Below are 10341 nucleotides of genomic sequence, written 5' to 3'. Positions count from 1 at the left end.
CCACACAAATATAGAGCTCTTCTACTGTAGTGTATTTCCATGTGACTTAATGCATGTATATGTTTGTTAGACAAGGAATGAAGAACATTAAACTCAATGGCGCTCAGCAACAACCCATGTGCATATCGATATGAAGTAATAATGCTCAGTTTTAATTAGTACACTGTATAAAAAAGGTAATAATTTAACACTACGGAGGGGTGTTTCTTAGGGCAGCACAAAAAAGAGAAAAATGTGTAATGTTATGAGACTAAAGTTGGAGTTTCACAAGTACAGTATGTAAGTAAGTGAACAATAAGGCTCTAAAACATCCATCAACCAACCAAATCAGCACAAATCCAAAAAGGAAAGCTTTATAGTATCAGAATGTGGCAGCAATCTCCTACAATGGTCATCACATTCAACACAGACCGCCCAGCTGGCAGTGCCAGGCCCACAGTAGCACAACAACTATTTGTGTGTGTGTGTGTGGAGGAGAGGTGACATGTGGTATGCACTGAAATAAATATTTGTACTCAAAACACACCACAAACCTTCACTATTAAGCACAGTGCATCTCAGTACTTTGCAAGGCTCAGTCTGGTGCTCTTCCTCTTAATATAAGACCTCTACCAGCGGCAAGCGTACCAATAGTGGACAAAGAAATGGATATATATATATATATGTTGCAATGACACTGGACATGCGAGACATAAAACACTACATGACAACTTCAGCTGTGTGACACATAACAAGACTAATTGAGAATGTCTTGGTTATGTCGTAGCACAGGGACAAACAAAGCAACAGAAGTCAGCTGAGAATTAATTGTCAGCCCATGGGAGGAAGAACCGAAACAGCAACATGATCCCAATCTTAATAGCCCTCCCAAGTGTGCCAAGTGCACTAATGTAATAGCTTGCATAGGGTGTAACACAAATGAGATAGAGTCAGCACAGTAAAGCACACTCGGATTTCTGACAAATACAACAACCTGACATTGAAGAGAGAACATGGACAAGATGTTACAAGCCTCTTGTGGAGGTTACTGCTTAGAAGGACTGGCCTTGCCCGCACACATACACGCACACGCAAACCGGTCTAAAATGGAAAAGACGGTGACATTCTATGTCTGCGGCTGTGGGGGATCAAATTTCCTCTTGTGCACTCTGTAAGACCATGTGGCTGTGTATCAACAGGGACAGGGAGTTCTACAAAACCACAGCAAAGACCAACAGGCTGAATGTGCCAACGTTCCTAAACGTCCAATAAGGAGTCTAACTGGATGCGTACCAGGCCATGCTGCCGTTCTCTAGTCTGTGGACACCATTGCACAGGTTACAGCGCTGTCACTCATTGTCATTGGTGACCTCAGGGATGGGGAAACAGCGCCACCTGCTGCTCATAATGCAGGATCTGGATAGATCTGTGAATGGGACTGTTTTTTGGTGAATATGGCATCAACTGAGTTTATCAACCAATCAGCCAATGATACAGTAACCACACTTGAGAGTGAAGCATCATCGTAATACACCCTAGGTGAATAATAACACCAATGGTAAATCTAAATGCACAGTGAACATGCTCTAAATATGTTAAATTTAGAGGTACGTAGGCCAATAAATATAATCAGCCCAAGCCAACTAAATGGTAAATCATGTTTAAAGATTGTACTATTTATTTATTATTATTCATATGAGTCACATATGAAAAATATATAAAGAAAAATGCTACTCAATGTATTTGGCCATGACCACATTGTCACTCAATGGACCTTCACTAAGCCTGGAAAAACTTAACAAAAAAGTGGAATGCTGCATTTTTGTGTTTGCCTGTTCTTTAGCAGGGTGGACGGGTGGTGGCATTACGTACATCAATCAGCGGGAATGGGAATGAACATGCCTGTGACAGGTGACAGCAGGGTGACGACCTTTTCTTCTGTCAAAGTAGCAAGATAGGATATGCCTTGCAGCAAAGTAGCATGCAGTTGATGTTGAGGTGCTCTCAACAAGGCTACAAGCATCTCTGCAGGAAAACAAATATTTTTATACAATAGCAACAAGTCAGGAGACGCTGAGCCCGCCCACCCACCCCCCGTACTTACACTTCCTAGACTTCCTGCTCTATTCAATTAAGCCCCTTTATCTGACACAGAGAATTCCTGTAGGAAAGTTGCTAAAGCGGTTTCTCACATTGTTTCTTTCCCTTTTCAAAAGGTAGAATGGGTGCAACAATGGATGGCTCATGCCGAGTATGGAGAAGCAAAGTTCCGCTGGATGACTACAAACTATCAATGGAATGCCTTTCTTTTAATCTCAATAAAACATCTTTCCTCAGATGGCGTACATCTGGTTTTGTGGTTATCACCTGCGAATGGTGTAGCCTTTGGTCCCAGTGACACTCCTGTGCACCCTGCAAGCCCGGTGTGATCACCTGCCAGCACGCAATCTGTCCCACGCTCATTTAAGCAGCATTCACATGCAATGAACTGTAATCTTTAATGTTATGCTTTTCTCACTGCTTTCAACCGCAGAAGCATACGCAGAATGTCATGTGGCATATCACTGTTTAGCATGTGTATTTGCAAATTTGCACTTACTCATACAATAATAAACACTGAAATATGACTAAAGAAGCAGAATGAGTAAATAAAGAGTGCTTTACCTACTGGACTGTTTTAGTGTATTGAGGGCAGTAATGTTTATCCAATGATAATACAAATACTATTCAACAAATGGAGCAGAGAACAGGCAACACCCTGCAAATGAAGGTAAACCAGACAAAACAAAAAGTACCATCTAGCGAAAGGAAGTCAGTGGTCGGTTGAGTGGCCTTTCCCAATACCAGCCATTCTGAGTCCCGCATTAAAGAAACACAAACCCACCGTGTGTGATGTTTGGCTCCAGCTCCAGTCTTATCACAACGTGACTGAAGTCTAAAAATCAGAGACTTGGATCTGCTGAAACAGTGTTTGCATTGTGCCTTGAGCAGATTCAATATGAGAAATTACATCATTGTCTGGAATGAGCTTCCTGCCTTGCACAAGGTGCCAAGTTGAGTGGAAACAAACATTAAGCAGCTAAATTATTCTCACATTCATTACTTTTTCAGAAGGAGATTAAGAACGTGCAGTCAGCAGTCCCTAGGGCAGGCAAAGCTGGAGGTTTATGGTTCATTAGACTAAAAGAATAAAAGTTTCCATCTTGACGTTCTTTTTAAACAGTTGGAGTTCAATGCCTTAACACAGATGGGGACTGAAAACCTGCTCTGGAACAAGGAAGATGGAGATTGCGGAGATTGCTGGGCAGACGCCATTAAGCTTTCTGGCTCTGCCAAGGTGCATTTGAGCAAGGCATCAAAAACATGAAAGCGGCAAGGGTGTATCCCCTTGGGCTCCACCATAATACAGTTTGTCTCATACTGACTGTTGTTCGTTGGTAGAATTATCTCCACGCAGCAGGTTTAAAAATATGTGTCTACGCTTGATGTCGAGTTACAGTAAAAATTTACACCAGAACCATGCTGGTAACATCTTTACTTCACATGTTGATGAGTCAACTGGGGCCGATCCACCCACTTTTGTCCGAGAAAGTCTGTCCCACATGTGATGAAACAAAGCGCTTTTCACTCACGTCAGTCTGAAATTCACCTTCAGACCATGTATTTTCAAATTAAAAGGTCATATAGGAACATCTGTTTCTCAGAAGCAATCTCTGAACTCACTACAATACATAAGCATAAGCATCAGCCATCAGCCATCAAGAGAACCCCATAGTCAAAATATTCATACTGAGCTCAGACATTTAAAATCTACAAGGTAGAAATTGCTGATCAAATTCAAGAAGTATTGACGCTATAGTTTGAAGAGCATATTTAAGGCTTGAAAATTATATTATAAAACAGTAATGTGTGGCCTAATTTATTGGGTTTGTGCCACTTTTGAGAGAAGGTTGCTCTACAAGTTCTGGGTTTTCGTGCCCCCAAACCAGATGAGCTAGAGGGCAGCTTTGCAAAAATAAGTAGGCCTTGCTACACATCTTCAAGGGAACCTACTATGCTTATTTTTTCGACCCTTTGTATCGGGTTGTGGACTCCTATAGAGCAGTTACATACAATAACACACACAAAAGCCTTTCTAGATTTAGCAGAATCTGTAGTACCCATTCCATTCCACCAAATACAACAACTTAAAATCGTAGTACAATAAACAGTAGTATAATAAAAAAGGACCTTGAAAGTGTACTAGAGAGAAGCAAATGACCATGTATTGCACATGGATTACATCAACAGGACTCACCCCTCAAGTGAATGAGGTGTCTAAAGGAAACGACGTGCAGTGTGACGTTCCACCCTGGGGCAAAAAGTGATCTAATATTTTGGTCTATGCATAGAGATACAGATATTAATGTGGTCAAGAAGTGCAAAACATTTCAACAAACTGTGGAATACTATAATTTTCCTTTTCTACATTTATTATGTCTACTGCCGAAGATAAGCTTCGGTCGCCTTGTTTTCAACTATTTTACGTTTTCATGCAACACACCATGCACATTCACACATCGAGAGCTCATCGTTATCACCATGCACCATTATTTGCTTCCATTTTGACAGTGTTTTCCGAAATGCTAAATTACTTCATCTTTGGTTAATTTGTTTTCTAAAATATTCATTTTTGTTTAAGATATATTACACAATTTAAGTGTTTTGCACTTCTCGGCCACCGTAAGATATACAGAGCCACGGCTAATTTGATGAACTCTTCAATGTGAGGAAATGATTATATGTTATAAATGGCAAATCTGCATGAACAGCTTTAAAAGGTGCTGCATCACAAAACTGTTTATTGTGGAGAGTGGCTGGGCACGTCTGAATGAACTGAACACATAAGCATGCATGTTGAAACTATTGATTTGTGCGTCTTTTCTGCAATTTGGTCTGCATATGTAGTTTTACCGTCTTTTGGATCTATGCCTTATTTTATGTTCTTCTCTCTTTTTTGCATTCTGGTTTCATTCACCAGACCATGTTTCATAGCCTTACTTGATGCTTAGCCGGCTGTACATAACAATGATGTGAGGGAAGGACAAGCCACAATCACAATCAAATGAGAGAGGACTGGGACGTATACTTGTATATGACAAGTCTTATCCCCTTCGGCATGAGACACTCACTTTTCTCTGCAAGCATGACCCCAAAAGGACAAAAATGTTTGGCTTGCCTATGAAGAGCACCCATAAAGCATACATTCCATAGTTCCATTCAGCCCTCCAGTTACAAAGTTAAATATGGCTATAGAGTAATCGTCAGTAAGAACGACAAGTGTAAGTAGCAACAATCTTTGCATACATTAACTGAAATGGGAAAAAAAATGCACATTTCCACAGAGCCACTTTTCCTACTTATTTTTCTTCCACCATATTGGAACAAGAATTTGATTGCTGACCTTAGTCTGAATTCTCAGGCTAAATCTAAAAATAGCCCACACACTAGCAAGCGGAAGACTCCCAAGTCAGCAGTCGATGCTTATTCACCAGGCTCCCCTTTAGTTTGGCCCAACATGGACAACATTGTTGATTAGAAAGAAAAACAAGACTCACAAACGAAGTTCTCTATCTATTACAGTAGTTTCAGTCAAAGTATTACAGTTTAGTTGCAGCCCGATAAAAAAAAAGACAATTCCCATTGAATTCCCATGCTTTTGACGTTACAATTGCATGCTTTCAAAATGATATAACCAAGCATTCTAGGCTTGCCTCTCATGGCGATGCTGCAGAGAGAGGGGCGCCCCTGCTGGCACCAGTCCCAGGGAGATCGGGCAGCAAAACAAGAGAGATGTGTGAGAGAGAGAGGAGGGCCATACAACACTATGATTGCTCATTCAGAACAGTGACACAAGGCTTTTGTCTCCACAACTACAAAAACAACACTTATCAAGAAAATATTGACATGACATAATTGGAAATCAGTTCAAACTTGCCTGAATATTGGAAAAAAAAAACAAAGCCCAATCATGTCATAGCGCTATCCCCTTTCTATTAGAGGGGTCCTGAGATGAGTCCACATGTGCAGTGGGACGCAGTACAAACATAGGGACACCAGCTGTAAAAAAAACAAGGTTCAAAACTTTTAATTAAAAGAAACCTAAAAAAAAAAAAGAACTGAATAGGTAACAAGGCTGAAAAAGAGCTGTCACAACAGATCAAGCCATAAAGTGTTGCTAATGGCAACTGGTTCATCTACTCCAACTATCAGATGTTTTTTCCCCAACTCGCCCTCCTTTTAACTGGGAGCCTAAAAGGAGACAGGAAGGGGATTTCAAATAGTAAAAATAAGGAAGTCATTAGCTGCTTATGGCACTTAAGTACTGGAGGTGGCTCCATAAAGGAGTGGGTTAATGGGCAACCATGCGCTGTGCACACTTATTTGGAAGTTTGCTATGCGTACAGACGACACATATGCGCGCAAAATAAAGCAGACACCTGTAATTAAAACCATACCACACACACAGCAACAGCTAATGAGTATGTGATTTTCTGAAACACACAGGTCCTTAAACACAGCAATTTGGGTTTGGTTGTATCTTAAGTAGTATCATTGCTTTGCGGTTCAATTGAAAGCAGCTGCCTTTTGGAGAGTCGGGGAGGAAGAGCACAACCAGTCATAAGCTAAGCTGGATCCAAGTCTGAACCACACTGTTGTGTAGTTATCATTAGTTAAATAGTTGTATATATATATACGTATATATACTGCGTGAAATAAGCCAGTTTCCAGCCCCATTTTAAGATAGACCGAACAACCTGAATCAGGGCTGGTTTCAATTGTCAATCAGGCAATTTGTTTTTTGCAGTGAATAGGTAAAAAAAAATTAACTGAAACCATTTTGGTCGCCTATTATGATGATTGATATTTTGATGATAACAGTATATTATTTATCCCGAGAGCCTTTTGACCACTGAACATGAGTAAAACCATTTCCGTCATTTGTTTGCTCCACCTTTGAGATTTATTGAGGAAAGTCTTAGACAAGGTAGTATACCAACAGCATACAGTTTTCTTCTCTGTGACAATGTGTTTGATACTTTCCAATCAGGCTGTAGGCCCCAATGCAGTACTGAGACAGCTCCCATCCTTTATTTACACCACAACACAAGTGAGCATCCGAAAATCCTTGGTTACATTGCCAATCTTGTGCCACACAAACCTGCCAGGTTTACAGTTGAGCTGTAAACATTGCAATACTAAATTGTTATGTTAATACAATATAGGTGCTTATTGGTGAATATATACTTTTACTTTGAATTTGTCATACTTACAGAATTATAAATGAAACTATTTTTAGTCTATGTTTTATTTAAAGAATTGAGGGTGGTGCATGCAGCTTCAGCCCTCGGAAAAAGGATGAGGTCAAGGTATGTAACCGTGTTTTTGTGGACATTAAAGAAAGTACCCAGAAACCCAAGGGAGTGATCCCAGTAAGTGTGATAGACTATTTCAGACAGACCTTGGAACAACCATAAAGGAGACACCAGCAAAGGCCAGGAGGAGAAGAAAAACACACCGGAGAGAAGGTAGGGCTCAAAGGCGGCGTGCGCTAGTACGGCCTGAGCCACATGCTCTGCTTTGATCCTTCAATGAGACCCATATGTTGTGGTTTGGAATTCTCACAGAAGCACATTTTGGAGGCTTCCTTGTTTAACTGCTGCACTCATATCTCCTTTTTTCTAACACGTTTCAAAGGATTTACTAAACTACAGAAGAGAATGGCCACAAACCAACACAAACCATCCAGATTATGTCAATCAATGAAAAACAGGGTTTTACAATAAAATAACAGGTAAATTAGATACATAAATTGGGACATGAACCTGCTTCAAAAGTTGTTGTCAAATGTTTGTTTGTGTCTTTCACTTGCCAGCTCTCTTTATCAATCATCATGACTACAAATTACGTACAAGTGCTTAAATTTGACACCGCGGTACTACTTGCTTTGTCTGCAATGATGCTGATGATGCCGACAGTGTGCATACAACAAGATGGTAAGCTGAGCCTTCCTAACTAATTGCACATATACGGTGTATAAAAGAAACCGGGTGACTGGGTTCACCCATATTCATTGCTTTACATAGTGAAAGATCTCAGATGTAGATATGATGTCAATTTGTTCTGTCTTATCAACTGGCAGAGAAATGGAGGGGATGGTTTGTGCTCTGGGGACATAAACATCTTTCACTACATCTCCGCCATCTCTTCCTGCTCTTCCTCTAGGCTTGCCTGGCATTTCCTCCGACTATCCTGTGGCATCTGGACATAATTTCTTAAGGGAGCGAAAGGTTGAGAAGCTGAGGACCAAGCACTAAACTCTTATTTTATCATTCTGCATTTTTTGCATTATAACACGACTGATTTTTTTAAATACAAAAAGTCACGTCTAAATAGTTAATACCGTGTGCCCAGACTTTGATATCATATTCAAAAAGTAATCTAGTTTTCTCCTGCCTATTAAGCTCAGGTTGATGCATGGAGCTCCTTTGCAGGAGTAAAATTACATATTGTATGTACAGTATATATCAGCACAATATGATTTTAGGTGTGTACTAAACTGGGCATGCTTCCTTACATTGGGGTGATTTAGTGTCACGGTAGTTTTACATTTTGTATATCCACAAACATTCAGTGCTGAGATATGTCAATGACACATACAGTATCCATTTTTGCAAAAACGCCATACTTTTCCACTGCAGTACTAACTCTCCATTACTGTCTGTTACTGATGAAAATGTCTATCCATCTTCCAGCATCAACTCCCCGTGCCAGACAGAAATACTCAAGGAAAACTGAAAGCGGTTAGAGGTCAGGAATGGAATTCCACTGTAAATATATCCTCTGAATACAGGAACACCGTAGACATGTACAGTGGGTGTGAAGTAAAATAAAGCAAAAAAATGCTAGAAGTGTAAATTTCAGTGTGATTGAGGCTGTGAAGTCAGTTGTACCACTACGTAAGAAAAGAAAAAAGCTCCTCAGCTCGAGAGATGGATGAGGAGGGCTTAGTTGTCTCTAGTCATGGTGGTCAGACTGGGTGGACGAGTTTGAAAGCTGCTATCATGACCTCAGATTGCTTTCTTCCTTTCTCCTTGTCTTCAGTAGAAAAAGCTAATCTGCTTCTCTGATGTGGCCTGAGCATTTGGGCTTCGCTAGCAGCGGGACCCGATGGGGGGCCATGGGAACTGGGCTGACATTATTTATAGCGGTTTGGGGGCTTGGCAAGGTCCACATCTATGAGGCTTTGGAGGAATTTGTAAGGTTGCTCTTTGACCAAAACGTCTGCAGAGGGCTGAGGCTGGGCTTTTACAATTAAAAGTGTTTAAAAAAAAAAAAGATGTGTGTGGCTTATCTGTGACATAAGTCATTACATTATGCGTTCATCTTGATATTTTAAAGTTAAGATGAGTCTGGATGTTAAAATGTGACCAAACGTACTGCATCTTTGAAATGGTGTCATGAAAATAAGCAATGGTGCTGCATGCGGATGGCCCCCCTGTTTAAACATTCATCTCTCACCATGTGTGTTGTTACAGTGGCCGCGTGTTCATTGAAGTGTTGCGTGCCTGCTCCCTAACCCAATTGTTTGTCCTCTCATCAAACTGTAAAAGCCCACAAGGCCGCCTGTCAGAGCCAGTCCCACAGGCCAAAACCCCATTGCCACTGTCCTCAATGTCTGCATCTCGAACTTTGCCTCGGGCACTCGAGTCCATACTTGTCAATGACTATGACTCCATCTATGAAGGGACGTGACCCTTCAGATCAGATCACAGATCCCACCCTTCTTTAAATCTGGGTGGTGTTCCTTTCATAATAACACAGCGGTTGGCTCAACAATGCAGTGTCAATCAAGGTTGATGGGGTGTGGCTTTACATATCTGCAAATTCTGCTATTCCAGTTTGAAGGATGACTGTGGTATGACAGTTACAAATTCCAAAAACAGCACTACGGAGGGAAGCTAGCAAGCTAATAGACAGGCTAATAAAGTCCAAGTATAGCCTGGCATACACTTTGGATACAGTGGCCAGCTGCAAATGAAGGCAGGGAAAGTTAATGGCTAGTTGAGCAAAAGCCACAGCGGAACACACCACTCTGGATGTGTGGGTGAGCAAAGAGACGAGTGCTTTCCTTCTCCATGCTTCTCAGTGCAAAGCTGGTACTGTCCAGGCAAAGTGATCATATAGAAGATGAATACTACATGGACAAATTTTTGGGGCACACATACTGTATCAGCGAGGTGCAGAAAGGCATTAAGAAATATTGTGAAGTACACCCTCTAAGTGACTTCACTCATGTAAATGTATGACTGCACACTTCCC

This window comes from Doryrhamphus excisus, chromosome 8 (genome assembly GCF_030265055.1).
Source record: "Doryrhamphus excisus isolate RoL2022-K1 chromosome 8, RoL_Dexc_1.0, whole genome shotgun sequence".
Taxonomy (NCBI): Eukaryota; Metazoa; Chordata; class Actinopteri; order Syngnathiformes; family Syngnathidae; genus Doryrhamphus; species Doryrhamphus excisus.
The sequence above is the reverse complement of the archived record's forward strand: the minus strand, read 5'-3'. Positions refer to the sequence as shown.